Source organism: Oreochromis niloticus, linkage group LG11 (assembly GCF_001858045.2).
Source record: "Oreochromis niloticus isolate F11D_XX linkage group LG11, O_niloticus_UMD_NMBU, whole genome shotgun sequence".
In the NCBI taxonomy this organism is placed as follows: domain Eukaryota; kingdom Metazoa; phylum Chordata; class Actinopteri; order Cichliformes; family Cichlidae; genus Oreochromis; species Oreochromis niloticus.
In genome coordinates this window covers 36,699,651-36,720,432 of record NC_031976.2, presented here as the reverse complement: position 1 = coordinate 36,720,432, position 20,782 = coordinate 36,699,651, and the positions used below count along the sequence as shown (strand labels likewise).

General features: G+C 41.4%; 1 long non-coding RNA gene across 2 annotated transcripts; it reads left to right on the top strand.

Moving 5' to 3' along the window:
- The first annotated feature begins 17,825 nt into the window (after nt 1-17,825).
- On the top strand, nt 17,826-19,715 carry LOC109204147 (uncharacterized). 2 transcript variants are annotated; one of them, XR_002063703.2, is made up of 4 exons: nt 17,826-18,166; nt 19,006-19,054; nt 19,223-19,285; nt 19,677-19,715. It is a non-coding gene; the product is annotated as an uncharacterized LOC109204147 (long non-coding RNA). The 2 variants fall into 2 exon arrangements; XR_003222119.1 differs by lacking the exon at nt 19,677-19,715 and having other exon boundaries at nt 19,223-19,362.
- The last annotated feature ends 1,067 nt before the right edge of the window (nt 19,716-20,782 follow it).

The window sequence follows — 20,782 nt, the reverse complement described above, 5'->3', positions numbered from 1 at the left end:
TGAGGCAAAACTTTCTGTTGGCTGCAGCTTGAATGATTTGGAAGTATTTTGACTGTAACTTGATGGTTTTTGTATATTTATCCACTAATTGACGCCATACGCCAAGTTGTTATTTGGCATACTAATTGGTGCCAATTGGTAATTGGTGGTGAGTTGCAGTTATTTGTTTGTTCAGTCTGTGCATTTGTGTAGTTGTTAATCCCGTGTGCTGATTTGTATAGAGGACAGTTGCATGTGGAATAAAAGGAGCAAATGTTACAGAAGTGTATTTTATGCGTTTATTGTTGCGCGTCATCTGTGTCCTCATGTTTAGCCTGCCGCGGCCTTTGGTTGGAGGAGCCGCAACAGTATGTATGGTCGGAAGGGTAAGATGGCGCTTTAACCCAATTTCCCTCGGGATGAATAAAGTATAATCAATCAATCAATGGGTTCTTCTTGGCAACCCACCATGAGCACCGCCCACCAGAATACACTGAAGCAGGTTTTCATCATGGTGGTGCAGGTGTTGTTGCATTAAAAGCTACACTTTAGCTGTTAGCAGTGAGTCATGGTCAAAGCAGCCATTCATTTTACCTGAATCAGTCTTCCCTCCATCTATTTTCTTACCACATTAATTTCACCTTCCTCATCTCTTCCTCACTTCGCCACAGCTGGTGCAGCAGCAGCCTGACAACTATGCATCTATTTTTAGTTTCTTTTTATTGCTTTCTCTCAGATTTTCAGCTCCACCTTCGCGCCACTTCTTCGTGGTTTTTAACCATCGTTTCCTGTTTTTCATAACCAGTATCTGTGTCCTTAGCTCAGAGTCAGCACTGTGGGTTTACACCCAGATTGTGCTGTAATCTCTTTGCTGTCTGCTGCAGATTTACTCCCCCAAAAATGATCTGCTGAAACAACATCTCAGTGTGAGCTGGACGTCTAATAAAGATTCACTTTTTAAACAAGTCGACTTGACGTTTAGATGCTGACGTTATTACTCCCCGATTTAAAAAAATAAATAAATAAATAAATAAATATAATATCGTGCACTTTATTAACAACTGATGTGGGCAGAGTGACACAACATCCTCTCATGTCACTGCAGTCTGTTCTTTAAAAATAGATTCAGGAATTCTGTTACTTGTCTGAATTTTGTCTTATTTCCTCACATGCTTGGTTTTAATCTAAAGTAGGAGAATACATAAAACAGTTCTCGTGGACAAACCCAGCATAAAGTCAAGAAGGTCAGGTCAGTCACCATCAGACTGTTTGCTGATGTTGGCGCTCTTTCAGAGATCTGATGTGGGAAGAATGTGTCAGAAAACGACTGATCATAAATCAGTGATCAGGTCTGGCTTCTGATGTGAGCTCACGTTCACCTGGAAACATGACAGACGTCGGGGCGGATCTAGAGAAATATTCTTAGTGTGGCATGAGGATGGGGTGGCAAAATCAAAGCCAATATTTATTTACACATATGCACATGTTAAAATTTGAAATATACATTAAATATGGTTACAATGATTCACATGTAGTAACTCTACACGTTTCTATAACTGAATTATTCTTTAGCCCACATAATGAAACATCTCAGTTACACATGTGAGTTTGGATGTTATGTACTGTATAGCCTGTATAATAAATAAACATGTAGCCCAATAAAGCTACACAACATGGGGCGGTTCATTTACAAACACAAATCTAGGGCTACGTTCACACTGCAGGTCTTCATACTCAATTCTGATTTTTTTTTTGATCAAATCCGATTTTTTTTTTTTTTTTTTTTTTTGGTCTGCTTGTTCACACTACAAATGTGACAGCAAACGCGCTCTAGTGTGAACAACGTGCTCTGTACAGACCCAGAGCAAACAGTATTGTTTGACTGATGGCCCATAATATTAAGACTTGTTTCAGACTTTGTTTCCCAATTTTGCTTTAAGTTATAAAGTTATTTTGTTATTTACATACGGCCTAATAATTATCCTTACTGCAGTTTTAGAGGAGCGGTGCTTCAAAGGATAATCTGCAGATTTCTGTCAGAATCTGCAGATTATACAGTACAAATAAAATGTTCACGTTTCTCCAACGTTGTCTTCCAACAGTTTCACTGACATCTACACTGGATGGTCAGGAAGCCTTCGCGATGTCTTCTCCGGCGCTGATTGGCGTCTGTCTTGTGTCAGTGACGTAAAAGATAGATTTAATGCGACATGACTGTTCAAACAGCAGTCGCTTTCTAAAACATCGGATATGTATCGGATTCAGTACCACATACGAAAGTGACCCAGATCGGATTTGTGCTTTTCACACTGTCATACCATGATCAGATATGGGTCGCATAGGGTCAGAAATGTTTTTAGAAAATGCAGTTTTTTCCGCACTAAAAGCATCGCGAACCAATGACAAACACGTTTACAGATTACTTATTTGACTTAAAATGCACTAAAGCAACAACTTGTAGTTTCTCCCGTCTTTACCTGTTATGATGTCAACACCAAATGCAGTTTTTAAATGATGTTTTCATGGAATAAGGAAAAGACGTTCTCCAAACCTACCTGGCTCTGATCACTTTGATCCACATCACAGATGGGAAATAAAATAAAGTCAAAAAGGTGGCAGACGCCAATATTACACAATCATTTTAAAGACGATTTCTGTAACCTTGGTGAAAATTGTAGTGAAATATGTTTTAAAAAATATGAAAACACTTCTTTTTTTTTTTCTCCTTCTTGTCTTCAGGAGAATAAAACTGAACAAACCCCAAGAACAGGAATGCTTCGTCTCTGTCCCAGAGAACATCTTAGCTGATGTTGACAGTGAGGATCTCCGAGTTACATCCTATCAGGGTGGTGTTTATCCGTGTGTGTGACGGAGGGAGAGACAGGTCCCGGTCTGACCTTGTTATGTGTTTTTCAGCCAAACAACCGGTGTCTTCCTCTGGACACGACGTCTGCTCAGGGTCCAGAATATCACACAGAGGAGTTTCACACCTGCTCAGAGGTCACTCTGTTTCCTTGTTATCGTGCGAGTGTGCTTCGCTGACATATTTTTTTGATCATTTTATCATTTCAGATGCAAAGAATGAGGGTATATGCATATTATAACAACGGCAAAATCTAAAACTGTTTTCTGACAGTCTATGTGACCAAAGAGCCAAATGTGTTTAAATGACAGAGAAACTGAGACAAACTTTATAAGGTGGACTTTGTTATCAAAGCCACTGTTTGTCAAAGATGGATCTATCCACCTCAGCTTCTTTGGTTGGTGTGTTTAACTGTGACTGCAGCCTATATGCTGACAAATCGCTTTCATTTTAGCTTTGTTACAGACACTCGGGTACAGTTTGGCCGAGAGGTTTACACACACACTCATCATGGGCATGAATGTCATGGTGACTTTGAGCTTATTGAACGCCTTCATAGAGAAACCCAAATCAGTGTGGAGTCATAAAGCAGAAAAAGCCCCGACTGACAGTCAACTTATGAAATGATCATGCTATCTATAGCTATCACGCTATACTATTGACTGGAACACGTGATTTGCAGTCACTGGTGAGTGGAGTAATTACCAGCAGCCTTCAGCTGTCCTGCTTCGTGTTCTCTGAGGATTTCCAGATTTTCAACATAGCTATAGATCATAATGATCCTTTGTGTGCCTTTAAAAGCTGCTGTGAGAGTAACGAGGAGGAAATACACTATTACCAAGACGGTGCATCACATAATAGAAAGCTGCTTTCTGTCCAATTTTAGATTAAATGAGGTTAAGAATAGAAAGAGAATCTTCATGTTGGGATACGGTACATCAGCTCTTTTTACTGGGCTGGAAATCATAAACAGAAGCTGCAGTTTGGATCTTTGAGCAAAATTACTTTTTTTCATATTTGTCATTGAAATAAACAGATTATAAAAATTAAGGGCGTTGAGCTCAAACTGTAATATTATAATAAATTGTTGACATACCACACTATGGATCCCAAAAGGTTGATTCTGTTCATCTAGACATTTCAGTGGGAGGAGCTGACTGCAGTCAGCTGACCTGAAGAAGTCACCCAGATGAGTGACAAAACGTTTCTCACACTGTAAACGTCCTGGTGAACAAAATCGACCTTTTGGGATTTCCTTACCTGGATGATTGATCATGCATCAAGACACCACTCTGTGTACATCAGTACAAGTTTGAAATGTTGCCAGTATTTCAGAGAACCATAAATAACAATAACAAATCTACAACATACATCTAACAAATAAAGTATTTTTATGGATTTTCTTTGTCCTGTTATACATAATCCTCTAAATATCTGCAGGTCCTGAACAGTTAAAGCTGCAAGTCTGCACTCCCCAAAATAAAACACTATCAAATAAAAACAGTCTCACTGCAAAATCCAATTAGTTCCCAGAACTCAAAAAATGGAGTAAAGCTTACTTAGTAAAACTATGTTAGGACAACTTATTCATTGCAAGTATGCAGTACTAAGAATAACTTGATGTTTCTGACTGTGCAGTACTAAATGTTTACTTTCTGTCAAACATTTCAAGTTCTACTAAATTAAAAAACTATTTGTGCTAACTTACTTTATTCTTTTTTTACAATCACATTATGTTTTATATTAATATAACACTGAATGCAAATATGATTCAAAAAGAATAATTAACTACACTTCTTGTAATGGTGTTAAAATCAGCCCAAATTTTATTTTCAAATGTAATGAAGTATATGAACCAACATACTGGACACTGTTCTGCTGAACAACAAACAATTATATTACCATCATTGTTAGAATGTGTAAATGAAACAAAGTCTCAGATTTAATTATTCTGAAACTACATTCAGGCTTTACACATCTGTTTTGTACTTACATTACTTATATAATCGAAATAAATGTATTTATTGTTCAGTCACAAGTGCAGTCTCTAGTTTAAACAACACATTTGTTTTGCATTCAAACACAGAAGCTGGTATGTTGTATTATTTTAAGGATGGCTTGTTTCCAGTCCAGGCATTACTGCCTGAATGACTGTCATGGATCGAGGTGATCCAAATGTAGGTGCAGAAGAAAGTCTTTACCTTCCCTTAAGTACAGTGGCAGTGGATGTGGGTTGGAGATGCAATGAGCTTGAACCTGCAGGCGACCATCTTCACTGACCAACCATCTGTGACGGAGGACTCATCTCTCCTGCTGTCATGCAGGCAAACAATCAGACTTTTAGAACACCAACTTATTTGCTTTCTTAAAACATTTTTTTCTGCATTTGCTATAGAACAGACCCCAATTTACACGATCTCAGGCTCCCTCCCCACCGGAGAGGTGACATTCAATGTCCTACTTGTCAGTCTGGATAGCCCTGACCTCCACCTCATACACAATAATGTATATTTTTAAAAAGGGCTATGCAAACATGGCCAATTATATAAGATTTGGGGTTAATTTTTAAGTAACACGAGCTGAGAGGCAGCAGCAATGCTAGGGTAACACTAGCTACCTAGCACCTGGTACTAAACTGTGAGAAGCCACAAAAACAGTTTGAATAAGAGTAAACATTTACTCACCAAATCAGTGTATCACGTGAAGAATCACAGCAATGACAACAATATTTTCCTGAGCTGAAGCTTCCCCAGGTTTGCTCAACATATTCCACAAAGAAACACGGGTACCAAGAACATGCGGACTGATCTGTGCGAGGGAGAAGGAAGGTAGTGACGTGGAATTTTCAAACCATATCGTTTAATCCCTCCGCACTGGGAAGCAACATTTCCAGCGTACTTAGTTTTTATCAGTTAAGACAACTCAAAGTTGATCAGCTTCTTGAATTAAAAGAACTGCTAACTTACTTAAACTGAGTTCTAATAACAATTTGATTAAAAAATAAATAAATAAATTTTTTTAAAAAGTTCATCCTACTTAATATTTTTAATTAAACACAATATTAGATTTCACAGTGTGCAGAGAAACATTTATCAGTACTTGTCGCTCAGCTTTTGGGAGTTACCAGGGTGACTGTGACGTCACAGAGCCGGATCATTAAAAGGCCGAGAAGACTGGAAGTGAATTGACGGTCTAGCCTGCGACGGTTTCTGTTGCCAAGCAACCGTGACAGCTAAAGCGATGGTGGACGGCATGTTGGACAGAAATAGGGAAAATCTTTATTTGATGTCATTTGTTTGACTTTTAGCGAAGAAAACTGTTGTTTCAGTTCCGTGTGATGTATCTGGGAGAACATTACATTCGAATCAGTGGCTACCCTGAGGTACCGTCCCTACACACTGCTCCCAGTGGCTGCCCATTGCTGAGTGAATTGGTTAAATGCAGAGAGGAATTTCCCCACGGGGAACAATAACGTATGCATTAAAATGCAGTCATAGAGATTTGATCCTTGTGTGTTTCAGATGAAATGAAGACAAACTGATGCAGTAAATATTCTTTTATTGATGAGAAAACTGCAGTATAATTTACTTATGGTGAAGATATGAGAGCATTAAACAGGCTGATGTTTGGGTAAGAGGCTCTAACAGGAGAGAGATGATACAGAAACATGACATCCTTATAAAATAATGACACTTTATGAATGGACAACTTTTCACAGCTCTTTGTATTTAAATGAGCTGCATACTTTTCCCACTGAAACCAGCACAATCCCACTGTAAACCATATTTGAACTAAATATATTCTGGATAAATCAAAGTTGTCCGTGGTTCCCTTATTTTTCCTTCTTTCCCTGTCAGATCCTGTCCTGCAGGACAAACAGCAGTGAGTGGTTCCCTGTAGGCAGCTGTTACAGTTTGTGTTGGAGATACTTCTGCAAATACAGGAAGCAAATATCGAGACAGTGTTTTCAATGTTTTTACCAGTCCCTCAACTACAGAGAGCTGTCTGTTCTCCTCTGCATCTCTCAGCTGCTGCTGGCTCCTCTTCCTCCTCTTCCTCGCACACTGTCCTGGATCTGTCCTGGTGTCTCATCAGGGGTGGAGAACCTCCATCTCCTCTCACCTTCTCAGTCTCTTCTGACTCTGGACACTTGCAGAAGGAAATCAACCACAGCAGTTAGCAACAAAAGCAGCAGAAGTTGATCAAATATCTGTTAACTTGCAGGATGAAAACAGTTTTCTCTTATAATCACAAAGACACACTTTATGTCTTTTAATCAGAGAAAGGAGAAACAGGACAGGATCCTGCAGAGTGTTGTCTTTATAACAAAGGTGACAGACTCAGGTTGTTTGATATAAGCATGACAAAAACAGCAGAGAAACAGGAGGACGCCGCCTCCATTTACTGTCTGTCTCATTATTAGTGCTTTATACAGGATGAGAGCTCTTTAAGGACAAACTGCAGCACAGCATGCTTGAGTCTGCGTCCTCACCGCAGTTCGCGGGCCAGATATTTGGTCAACCGTCTGCTCGGTGTTTCCTGAAACGTTTAAGTACGTTTGGCTTCTCACCGACAAACAGACCCAGCTTCGGGACAAACCTAAACTAACGTCATGTAACTTAGCCGAAGGTTCGCTAAACGTGACTTTTTAAGACTTTTCATTACGCTAACATTTGTTCCGCGGTATATTTGAAGTGAGATAAAAGCCCAGTGCTTACTGTGAAGAGAAGAGTGCTTACTGGACCGCTTCATGTCAACTGTCCGCCATTTTTTTTCAACCTTTGACTCGCAATGAATCCTGGGATATGGTGGGTGTCGCTACCCGATCCGTACCGGAAACCCGATCGGTACCCCGCATGCGCAAATCTTGCGTCACTTCCTCTCTTTGCCAGCATTGCGACATTCAATATATTTGAATGACACGGTTAGCACCCAGTTAGCTCCTAGCATTTCTCAACAGCTCTGCCTCCTTTTCGACTACCGGGACATTTAAACTATGGATAATCCGTATACAAACAAATTCATGCTTTTCTCCTCAACAGACAGCGTTCCCTGATTGAACAACAGCGCCGTAAAATAAGAAGAATAGCACCTAATTACAGAGTTAATAATACAGACTTTGTAATATGTCACGTGAAGATTCATCAGCCAGATGAAGTGTTTACTGACAATTGACAGTGATAGCGGACATCATCATCACTATTCCAATCAATCCTCTCCACACAGACAAGCATAAACACACTCGACTATCACTAAATCAAATTTAACACACGTTTGTAATGACGCTAATTCAGTTTACAATAGGGTTCATTCGCTCGGTCAGCAGGTGGCAGTATCCTCGAACACTGGGGAGTAAACTGCCATTAAACGAACAGAAGAAGAAGAAAACCCCTGCACATGCGCGGTACGGATCGGGTAGACCCGATTTGTACGGTCCGACTTTGCACATGCCCAGTAAGGATCGGGGAGTCTTGATCCGTCACTATCTTTTTATTTTTTTGTTTTTGTCTACATTATATTAAATGTTTCATTATTGGAAACATTTTAAGAGATACTTATTATTCTTAACATCTTAACAGATACTCTGACCCCTAACTATCGTAAAACGCTTCGACCAGAAGTAGACACCTTTCACGCATGCGGGGTACCGATCGGGTTTCCGGTATGGATCGGGTAGTGACAGTGGGCCATACCCAATCTGCTGCTGCGCAGGTGTTAGCGCGTGCTAGGGGCTTTTCTTCATGTGCTCGTGCCTTCTTTGTGACGTCACTTGCGGCTCTCACACAGAAACATCACTGCTCATCTGTTTGCAAATGTTCAACAGTCGGCGTTCCCTAAAACAAGGAAATTCTTCCGCTGTTCTCTCAAACCCAGAAAATCAAATTTGCGACAAAACCATGGCAACACGCAGCGAAAATGAAAATTCAATCGTGGCCACACCAGACCAGATTATGCCACCTATCAACAGGTGCTTCGAAAGGCCCTCTGAAAGTCAGTGGAGCATGATAGAAAGTGGCGCATGCGACTCGGGCGCCCAAGCGGCGCTCGCTGATATGATTTGTGAAATCATTCAGATCGCCTCTACCGGAATCCTGAAAAATGCCCTTCCTGTTATCCAGGATCGCAAGACGAGGGAAGATCCGGAGCCTTTAGATGCGGGGAAAATAAGCCCGTCCCTCGGAGACTCGATCTCAGCCGCCATCGCCAGCGCTCTTGACGTCCCGAAACAGCGACATAAGAGCGCTGACGAGCTGACACGGATGGTTGAGGAAGAGATCTCCGAAAAGGTCAAGTCAGCAGTTAAAGTCATTACCGAAAGCCCCGATCTCCCACAAGACCCCGCCGTTTATGTTAGCGGCAAATGTAGTAATATTAAAAAGCTGCACCGCATGGTTTGCCACGCTGCCTCGTGCCTTAAAAGGTATGTAGCACGTAAGCCGCGCTGCCGGTACGGGTCAAGCGGCTCTGATTCCGGTACAGAAAGTACGGATTCAAAGATGTCGGTGCAATCAGTAATCACAGAGATTTCTGTGATTCTGTCATCAAGGAGCTCAGATGGAGAGATGACAGATAAAGATAAAGATGAGGAGGAAACTCTAACAGAAAAGGACGAAATCAAACCAGCTGCAGGAAGCCAAAGTATCCGAGCTCCAACCCCAGTAGAAGTGGTTGCAGCTGACATCGTAAATGAGATACTTGGCAACATGGATTTAAGCAGTGAAGAGCACTGTGAGAGGTGTCGCTTACCCAAACCTGCCTTTAATGCAGGATTAATTATCAACAAGCTGAGAGACTTCTTCTCCAGATGTTTGCCATCCACCTCTCACTCCGGGCTCAAAGCACGCAAACACCGCTTTTCCATGTTTGCAAAAAAACTATTTGAAAAAATGAAAAAAGAGTTGAGAAAAGTAATAAAGGCAAACAGGAATTTTTTTGTTTGTCTAAAAAACATTTGCAAGTACCCCAAAAGTGACACAGTGCCCTCAGATGAAAGTAAGGTTTCCAGCCTCTCAGGGTCAGTCCCAGAAACTCTTCGTCCCCAGAGTACAGAGGCTCATCGAGCCCCTTCCCGAAACACACTGCTTCGTTACATACGTTCCTCTCCAGTCGACTTTGACGCCATTGGATCAGACGTTAATCAGTTATATGAGAAATTAACAAAGAAAGAAAAACTCGTCATCGTCCACAAAACAGTGGAAAACTTTAGAACTAGTGGGGGAACCAGAGATTTTACTGTGGAGTTGACGGCAAAAATGTTTGATCTACTCATGACGGATCGACTGTATCAAATCCCCGAACCTGTAATGGGTAGATCCCTGTCTGACACCGTCATCTCCAGGACTCCACGACAAACACATGGCTCAAAGCGTCCCTTTTCTGCTGAAGTCCTCTATGTGCTCGTAGAAGACGCAGTAGAAAAGTTTGTAAAAAAACTTTTAATCTGGGTGGAGAACGAAGACCAAGATCAAATGATTGAGGACAAGGTTTCTGTGGCTGTGGAAGACATCCAGAACTTTATGAAAAGAACAAGGACCCCAACAAAGGACACAAGCACAGATTCAGATGGCAGTGGAAGAGAATCTTTTCCATTACCTGTAACACCAAAATCTGGGAGCATTTCCCCAGAAAAATCCTCTCTGGCAGCTGATCAGTCACCTGATCAGACACCAAAATCAGGGAGCATTACCCCAGAAAAATGCTCTCCGACACCTGATCAGTCACCTGATCAGACACATAAATCTGGGAGCATTTCTCCCCAAAAACGCTCTGCCAGTGTTTCAGGCGTTCTCAAGGATTCCTCTGACATGTCAGAGATGAGGTATCAGTGTCATCTTCTGATGCTGAGAGAATTTCCAATGACCTCGCTTATATCCTCATGATGAGAATCATCAAAAAATCAAGCCCTGAAACTAAAGACTTTTGTGTCAGGACCTCATGTACTACAAAAGAACTAGACGTGGTCCTCAAGCGTCTGCGAGATCTGATGCAGCCTGAACTCAGCAGCACAGAGTCCGCCACAAGTCTGACCAATGACAACAAAAAGTTCATCAAGAAAATGGCCAAATGCCTCATCAAGGAGTTTGGCTCCCCAGACGATGTGTTAAAGGCTGCGATGGCAAATGATGCGTCTTTTGATGAGGCTCTGATAAAGCATCTAAAAATGCTCCTCGGAGTCATCCCCAGTCCTCCCAAAAAGTCCAAAATTTCCAGGTTTTTTTCAGCGTTGGGAAAAACTCTGCGAAAACCCTTTAGGTGGTTCACTAAAGCCAGAGATGATTAAAATGACCTTCCTGGCTTTTCCCCGCCGCGCTGCTTCTTTTAACATCTTGAAGCAGAATTTTGGCACCAAATCCAAATTTTAACAACTGTAGTTCACGCCATATTGTCTCCTTTTTGATTTCCATCCCCCCCAACCGGTCGCAGCGGATGGCCATCCCTTCTGAGCCCGGTTCCGTTGGAAGTTTCTTCCTGTTAAAGGGAGTTTTTCTTCCCCACAGTCGCCTAGTGCTTGCTCAGAGGTGTGCTCCTGCACACCAAATCTGGAACTACTGTCCATCATGTGTCGTCCCTTTTATCTACCTCGAGAGTTTACATCGGTCATTATAAGTGCCGTTTATATTCCACCACAAGCGGACACGAACACTGCCTTATGCGAGCTGCATGAGGCTCTCACCCAGCACCAGACACAACACCGGGACGCCGCGCTTATTGTGATGGGGGACTTCAATAGTGCCAACCTCAGACGCGCAGCACCGAACTTTCATCAACATATCACCTGCCCCACCAGAGGTGAAAGGACACTGGACCACTGCTACACTACGGTCAAGGACGGCTACAAGGCACAATCTCGCCCTCCGTTTGGCAAATCCGATCATGCCGCCATCTTCCTCATGCCAAAATACAAACAAAGGCTGAAACAGGAAGTTCCGGTTCAGAGGAAGGTCGCGCGCTGGACGGACCAATCGGTGGCCGCGTTACAGGACGCACTCGACGACGCAGACTGGGACATGTTCAGAAACAGCTCCGATGATGACGTCAACGTGTTTACGGAAGCGGTGGTGGGATTCATCGGGAAACTAGCGGATGATACCGTGGAGACAAAGACTATCACAACGTTTCCCAACCAGAAGCCATGGGTGGATAAAACCATCCGCGACGCTCTGAGATCCCGCACCGCTGCCTACAACACGGGACTCGCGACGGGGGACATGGACCCGTACAAAGCCGCGTCTTATGACGTGCGGAAGGCGGTGAAAGAGGCGAAGCAGCGCTATGGGAGGAAACTAGAGTCACAACTCCAACAGAGTGACTCTAGGAGCCTGTGGCGGGGATTAAGGACAATAACAGACTATAAAGCACCAACAACCGGTTTAACGAACGCGGACGTGACTCTGGCAGACGAGCTGAACACTTTCTATGCTCGCTTCGAGGCTGCAGCCAAGGACTCCAACGATGCTAGCGCTAGCGGCGCTAACGGCTGCAGACAGGAAGATACTGCCAACACCGGAAACGTGCTCGTCATCTCTGAGCATGACGTGAGGAGAGCCTTCAAGAGAGTGAACACCAGGAAAGCAGCAGGACCAGACGGCATCTCAGGTCGTATCCTCAGAGACTGCGCATACCAGCTAGCACCTGTGTTCACTGAGATATTCAACATCTCTTTATCTCAGTCGGTGATCCCCACATGCTTCAAGGAGTCCATCATTGTTCCTGTCCCGAAGAAACCCCACCCTGCTTCTCTCAATGACTATTGCCCTGTAGCCCTCACCTCAGTAGTGATGAAGTGCTTTGAACGCCTGGTCAGAGACTTCATCATTTCTTCACTACCAGACACACTGGACCCACTACAGTTCGCTTACCGTTCAAATCGTTCCACAGACGATGCCATCTCTCATCTCCTCCACACATCACTCACTCACCTGGACACCAGAAGGGGGAATTATGTTAAAATGCTCTTCATCGACTACAGCTCTGCATTTAACACCATAATTCCCTCCACACTCACCACCAAACTGGAGCACCTGGGACTCAGCTCATCTATGTGTCAGTGGATCTCCAACTTCCTAACTGGCAGACCACAGGCAGTAAGGATGGGCGGACATATCTCAGCCTCCACCACTCTCAGCACTGGAGCCCCCCAGGGGTGTGTTCTGAGCCCCCTGCTGTACTCTTTGTACACATATGACTGTGTGGCCACTACCAGCTCCACCACCATCATCAAGTTTGCTGACGACACCGTCGTGGTGGGCCTTATCTCTGACAACAACGAGACGGCCTACTTGAAGGAGGTTAGGAATCTGGAGACCTGGTGCCAGAGGAACAACCTCCTTCTAAACATCAGTAAAACAAAGGAGTTGATAGTGGACTTCAGTACTAAGCAGGAGAGGAACTACCAGACCCCCGTCATCAACGAGTGCCCAGTGGAGAGAGTGGACAGCTTCAAATACCTCGGAGTTCACATCACGCAGGACCTGTCATGGTCCTGTCACATCAACACCGTAGTGAAAAAGGCCCGACAGCGCCTCTACCACCTCAGACGCTTGAGAGACTTCCGACTGCCCTCCAAGGTGCTCAGGAACTTTTACTCGTGCACCATAGAGAGCATCCTGACGGGAAACATCTTAACCTGGTTCGGGAACAGCACCATGCAGGACAGACGAGCTCTACAGAGGGTTGTGCGATCAGCTGAGCGCACCATCCGCTCCGAGCTCCCTGACCTGCACTCAATCTACAGCAGGCGGTGCTGGACCAAGGCCAGGAAGATCGTGAAGGACCTCAGCCATCCCAACAACGGACTGTTCTCGCTGTTGAGGTCAGGAAAGCGATTCCGCTCCCTGAAGACCAACACAGAGAGACTGAGGAGGAGCTTCTTCCCGCAGGCGATACGGTCTCTCAATCACACCACCACATAGAACGGTCCCACACACATGATTCTTACACACACACTGGACAGTCTGGACTTTGTTTACACTTAATCACTTTAAGCATATTTGCACTGCACAAGACACCTAAAATGTGGTTTGCACAACACTGGACATTATATTTCTTCATTTCCATTTAATACTTGTAAAATGCTGCTGTTATTGTATATATATTCATATTTCTTCATACATTCTTATATATTTCTATACTGTGTATTGTGTATTTTGCTGTACAGTTACCTTATTTTAAACTTTAATTCATATATATTTTATCTTATTCTTTCCCAGTTAATTTACCCTTCATTCTAATTTGTGCTGTACAGTTATTTTAGTTATTTTATTTTCAACAAATTCATATATATATTTTATTTTATTCCTTCCTAGTTAAATTTACCCCTTTTAATTTTCATATTTATTTCCTATCTTACTCATAGCCTTTTCTTTTTTTTTTTTCCTTAGGTCACGAGCAGTTGTGTAAGCATTTCACTGCATATCGTACTGTGTATGACTGTGTATGTGACAAATAAAATTTGAATTTGAATTTGAATTTGATCATTTGATTGTTGGGGTTCCCTGTAGTACTGTAGGATTTTGACCTCACAGTACAAACAGGGAGGAGACTTTGTGATTTGGCGATTGATTTTTAAAATATCTAATTCGGCATAAAATAAAAGAAATCTACATTAAAAATACATTCCAACTTTGTTTGTGTTTTTCTTCTGTTGTCAAATATGTAGAAAGGGTTGCACGTGTGATTTTAGTCAGTTTGCATCAATATGTAGCCAACATGTGTCTGTTTGTGATCATGCTGCATCTATTTTTGTCTGATTTGTGTCTTACTTTAGTCAGTTTACATCTATTTTGTGGCCCAAATGTGTGGATCCTGTTTGACATTGCTCTGTTTTGTCTTAATGCTTCACTTTGGTTGTTGATGTTTGTGCTCGTTTTGATTCTAGATGTAGACCTGTGTGGGCTCAAAATGTGGTCATAAATATTTCGTACTTGTAAATCATTTTTGTATGTGTAAAAAGAATTTGTGTGTGTGTAAAAAAGATTTGTATGTGTAAAAAAGATTTGTGTGTGGACCCTGCAAGTTACAAGTACGAATTTTGACCCCATTTTTCTTCCTTTCATCTGATTGGCCAATGTCATGTCAAACACAAATGTAACAATCCAATCAGAGGACAGATGGGTTTGGCTGTCGGAGGGGCGCTTTTTTGAACTGCAGGTCCTTGAAGGGTAACACAGTTTGAAGCTGGAGGATCTCTATATAAATATCCGATAGCAGCTAGGTCCGCTAACTTTCAGCAGCTGTTGAAAGGATAAAGTTGTGGTATATCAGTGGTTAGAAATACCATTATTACTTTAGGATTAGTTTAACACAAAGTCAGGGCTGACCCGGGACCATTGCTGTGAGTCACAGTGCGCAGCATAAAGGTCCTTTCACAGCACAGCATGTGCTGCTAATGCTAACTGCTAACTAAAAGCAAAGGATCCAGAATTTGTTGCGCTGGCTGCTGAGCTCTGTGGGTTTTTGCAGCAGCGCTACCTGTACTAGATGCACCTGCTCCTTGTCGTTTCTATCTCTGACTTTATGTCCTCTACAAGAGTTTCTGGTTTTTTGCTGGTTCTTCAAATGTTCAATAAAACCATGTATGCTAATTCATAACGAAGAAAGCTTTGTAACTATCCCCACTAGTGAAGACTGTGTCATTTCCACAACACTGCTTCCCCCCCGCGGTCCGCAGCGCTGTTGAAAAGGCTGTGGAAGTCCCTGTATTAAACACGTAGACCTGTGACACAAAAATCACCAAACTCGGACGACCACAGACTGTTTTCCTTCGTGGTGATGAAGGAAAACGCTGGGCTGGCATGTAAAAGGGCATTTATTCCCTTCAAGGACCTGCAGTTCAAAAAAAGCGCCCCTCCGACAGCCAAACCATCTGTCCTCTGATTGGATTGTTACATTTGTGATTGACATGACATTGACCAATCAGATGAAAGGAAGAAAAATAGGGTCAAAATTCTTGTAACTTGCAGGTGATATTTGGCTAAGTCCACACACAAATCTTTTTTACACATACAAATCCTGATTTACAAGTACAAAATATTTATGACCACATTTTGAGCCCATAGACCTGCCATCTGAAAATTAGCACCTCGCCCACTTGGAACATTTTTTCTTTAGTCCAGGGGTTAACACGTTTTTTTCTTTCAAAAAGGGGAAATACCTCGGTTACTTTATTACTGACCAAATAAATGATGACATATACAGACAACAGTGTAAGCTCTATGTGCAGGCAAATACTGTTTCACACAAATTCAGCATTTGTTCACTTCCAGTTTAAGTGATTTTGTTTATTTATGTTTGTTGCATACCGTTATATACTGCCCCCTTGTGGTCAGGATACCCAGAGGGGGTAGTGCCAGTCAGATGTTTGTAGCTGTGGCTGTTTGGACTTTTAAAGCACTTTTAAGAAAGTTAATGTTCACTTTTAGAGAACGACTGGATGGCTCTAGTAACAGTGTAATTTTAGCACTCACAGATCCAACAGTGAGTGGTTCCTGTTACTCATGCAGTCTGAGGAAGCAGCGGTTGAAATGTTTGTGTATTTATTGATTTCTTTTAAGTCACTGTTTATTTTATGTATTTTATAGTTTATAAGTTTATAAGTCCTGTCAGCCCTGTGCTGAGAGGGCTGTGCTCATCCATCCATCTTGTTCTAATAAAGCCAAATTTCAGGAACACCTTCTTTAGATCTGTTCAGTTTTATTCATGTAGCACCACTTAAACAGTCAACACATCTGGACTCAAATGATGTTACATTGTAAGGTAAAGACCCCAAAGAGTTCAGAAATGTTCACACCAATGTGAATTGCATTCAGTTCATTGATGAAGTGAGTGTAATGTCAGTACTCAAAGGTGAGTGGCTATAACTGACTACATGTGTGTACTGTATCATGAGTGGACAGACATGGATGTAAACCACACCTTAACTGCTTGGCTGAGGCAGTGATTCTAACTTAGAGGTGATCTGGACATTATTAAATATGAACATATCGTTAAATATCACATTTTTTCTTTGTCAAGTTTTTGAAGAAAACACTTTGGAGCCACTTGAATGAATGTATATAAAGACATTTGCATGAGGACAAACTTGTCATGGTTCTGGGTCATTTTGACCCAGCATGTTGAGTTCCTTATGTTTTGGTTTATTTTTGAATGATGGATTCTTCTTTATGTTTCTCTGGTGCTTTGATTTTTATTATGAATCTGTGTTTCAGTTATTCTGGTATGTTTCTGTATTATGATTAATGTTCGGGTTGTATTTTGTTATTATTGCAGGTTTAATTCAGTGTCTTGTCTGTCCCACTCTGTCGAGTCCGTGTCCTAGTAAAGAGTGTCTTGTTTCCTGTTTTACTTTGAAGGTTCATGTTCCTGTCTAATGTCAGCATTTCTAGCTTTGTTCCCCCTGTCTCATTAGGGCTCATTCCTCCCAGCTGTGTTCCCCTTCTGTCTCTAATTCCTTGATGACTTCCTCAGTATATTTAAGCCCAGTGTTTCTTCGTGTCAGTGTTGCGTCGTACCCTCATGTTTACTGTGTTCCGTGTGCTAGCCTGCCTGTCTGCTTAGTTTGTATTCTCAGTTTAGTTTAGTCTATGTTCGGTTACTGCCCAGCAATAAAGCTGAGTGTTTTGAGTTTACATCTGCCTCCGAGTCCTGCATTTTGGGTCCTTCCTCCCCGCCTGCCTGCACACAGCCATGACAAAACTGATTTCAAGGAAATAAAAATGCTCAAATTTGAAAGTTTGTGAGTGATTTTGTTGGTGTATCAGCTGTTTAGTCGTTCTGTGATGAGATGGATGCTGTCATTGTCACGGTTCTGGGTCATTTTGACCCAGCATTTTCAGTTTCTTATGTTTTGATATTCTTCTGTATTATGACTTATGTTTTGATTCTTTAGTTGTGCTGTTTTGAGTATTATTATTATTCTAGGTTTCATTTTGGTCCGGGTTTTGTTCTTGTGCCCTCGTGTTTAGTGTAGGTTTACACTGTAAAATGTAATATTGTGTTTAATTAAAAATATTAAATAGGCTGAACTCAATTTTTATCAATTTGTTATTAGAACTCAATTTAAATAAGTTACCAGTACTTTTTATGCAAAAATGCTGATAAACTCGATTAATTTGAGTTGTCCTAACTTAGAAAAACTAAGTAAGCTGGAAGTTTTGCTTCTCAGGGCGGAAGGATGAAAGATGTGTTTTGAAAATGCCACGTGACTACCGTCCTCCTCCCTCCCGGATCAGTCCGCATGTTCATGGCGCCAGCATTTGTTATGGAATATATTGAGCAAACCTGGAGATATTATTGTTGTCATTGCTGTGGATCTTTACTGACTTGGTGAGTAAATGTTTACTCGTATTCAAACTGATTTTGTGGCTTCTCTTAGTTTAGCACCAGGTTTATAATCTTGCTAGCTAGTTAGTGTTAGCCTAGCGTTGCTGCTGCCGCTGTGCTCATGTTACTTAAAAATTAACACCACAGCCTTAAAAACCTTACATAAAACTATGTCGGTGAATTTTTTTGTTGATTGTTTGAAATAAATAAGTGAGATAAGAGCCCAGACAAAATTCTTTGGGAGGTGCAGCCGTTAGGGGTGGGGTGGGTGTGGGGGGTGAATAACGGAGCTCTCCGAAAACGTGGAAGCACTTTTGCAAATATGTGATATTTTGATAAATTAAGTAGATATTTGAGCATTACTCAGCTACATTCTCGCCTGAAAATATCTTAAAAGGTTATTTTGTGACCCAGAAAGGGTAGTCTGGTGAAAAAGAGGATCGCATTTGTCGGCCACGGTTGTCGGAGCCTGTGCGCACTTGTAAGCGCGGCAATGGCGGAGGAGCACCGCTGAAAAACGTATTACTTTTTCTGGGTCACAAAATAAACTTTTAAGATATTTTCAGGCGAGAATGTAGCTGTGTAAAGTTCAAATATCTGCTCGATTTATCAAGACATGACATATTTGCAAAAATGCTCCGACGTTTTCGGAGACGTCTATTTTTTCATGCTTTGTGGCAGCTTTAGAACATCTGTGGCATCTACTAATGTCAAATCTAGCCTTTATTTAACAACATAAGCGAACTCTATGTTACAATGATTGCACAGCCATTAAGGATCAAATCAGTTTCTGAAAAATGTTCTGTTTTTTCTCCCTCTGCTTGCTTCTTACTGTCTTTGAGGCTCGGGACCAGCACTCCTGTTGTTGGACAGAAAGACATCAACTCAGTGGTAAGTGTTTTGGTTTTCCAATATATTAGTAACTGTCAGTGACATTTATATTAACCAGGCCGAACTTTAATCATACTTTAGATCAGCCTGTTTTACTTATTGTTTTATTTGTGCTTTGGTTTGGGGAAGTTGTTTCTTTACTGATCTTTTCCTGTCTTCTGTTATTAGACTTGAGATGTGACTGCACGATGCTGTTGCTTCGACTCCAGTTAATTCTACAAGACATGCTGTGTAAGTAAACAAACAACAACAGTTTGGTCTGCATTTCTTGAAAGATCACATCCCCCAAACTTAGTTTAGAGGGTCTACACTGTATATAGTGAAGTCTGCAAGTTTTCTAACAGCAAAATTTGTTTTGTGCCCAAAATCATTTTGCACATCATTAGAATGAAAGTTATTGCCCATGTTTGCATAGCACTTTTTAAAGTTATTCTTTCATGACAATATTGTGTGTTGGTCACAGCTATCCAGACTGACAATTGGGACATTGAATGTCACCTCTCCGGCGGGGAGGGAGCCTGAGATTGTCTAAATTGGAGTCTGTTTTATACCAAATGCAGAAAAAATGTTTTAAGAAAGCAATTAAGTTCATGTTCCAAAAAATATGATTGTTTGCTTGCAGGACACCAGGAGAGATGAGTCCTCCGTCACAGATGGTGTGGTCAGTGAAGGTGGTCACCTGCAGGTTCAAGCTCATTGCATCTCCAACCCACATCCACTGCAACTGTACTTAAGGGAAGTTAAAGACTTTCTTCTGCACTTACATTTGGATCATCTCGATCCATGACAGTCATTCAGGCAGTAATGCCTGGACTGGAAACAAGCCATCCTTAAAATATTACAACATTCCAGCTCCTGTGTTGGAATGAAAAACGAATGTGTTGTTTAAATTAGAGACTGCACTTGTGACAGAACAATAAATATTTTATGTTGATTATATAAGTAATGTAAGTACAAAACAAACTTGTGGTAGGCCTAAACTTATTTTCAGAATAATTACATCTAAGACTTTGTTTCGTTGTAAGATTATAACAGTGATGGCAATATCATTTTTATTCAGCAGAACAGTGTCCAGTATGTTGGCTGTTGTACTTTGTTGTGTTTGAAAATAAAAGTTGTGCTCATTTTAACATCATTACAAAAGTGTTGTTAATTATTTTTAATGATATTCATGGTACCACAAATTGTTTTTTCATTTAGTTGAACTTGAAATGTTTGTCAGTAGGTAAACAATTAGTATTGTCAGAAAGTCAGAAATATCAAGTTATTCTTAATACTGCAGACTTGCAATGTATAAGTTGTCCTAACAGTCATCCTAAGTAAGCTTTACTTAGTTTTTTTGAGGCAACGAGTTTCCATAATTTTTTTGAGTTCTGGGAACTAACACGGCTGTGTACATTTTGAGTACAGTGTACTCAAAATGAGTAAGTTGTCCTAACTTGGTCATCTTACGTAAACTTGATCCAATTTTTTTGAGTTCTGGGAACAAATGAGCTTGTACAGAGTACTCAAAATAAATACGTTGTCCTAACTTAGTCATTTTTAGCTAAGCTTTACTCAATTTTTTTGAGGCAACGAGTTTCCATAATTTTTTTGAGTTCTGGGAACTAATTAGATTTTACAGTGTAGTTCAGTGTCGAGTCTGCGTCTCTGTGATTTGTTTCCTGTTTTACTTTGAAGGTCCATGTCTTATGTCAGTGTATTCAGTTTTACTTCCCCCTGTCTCGT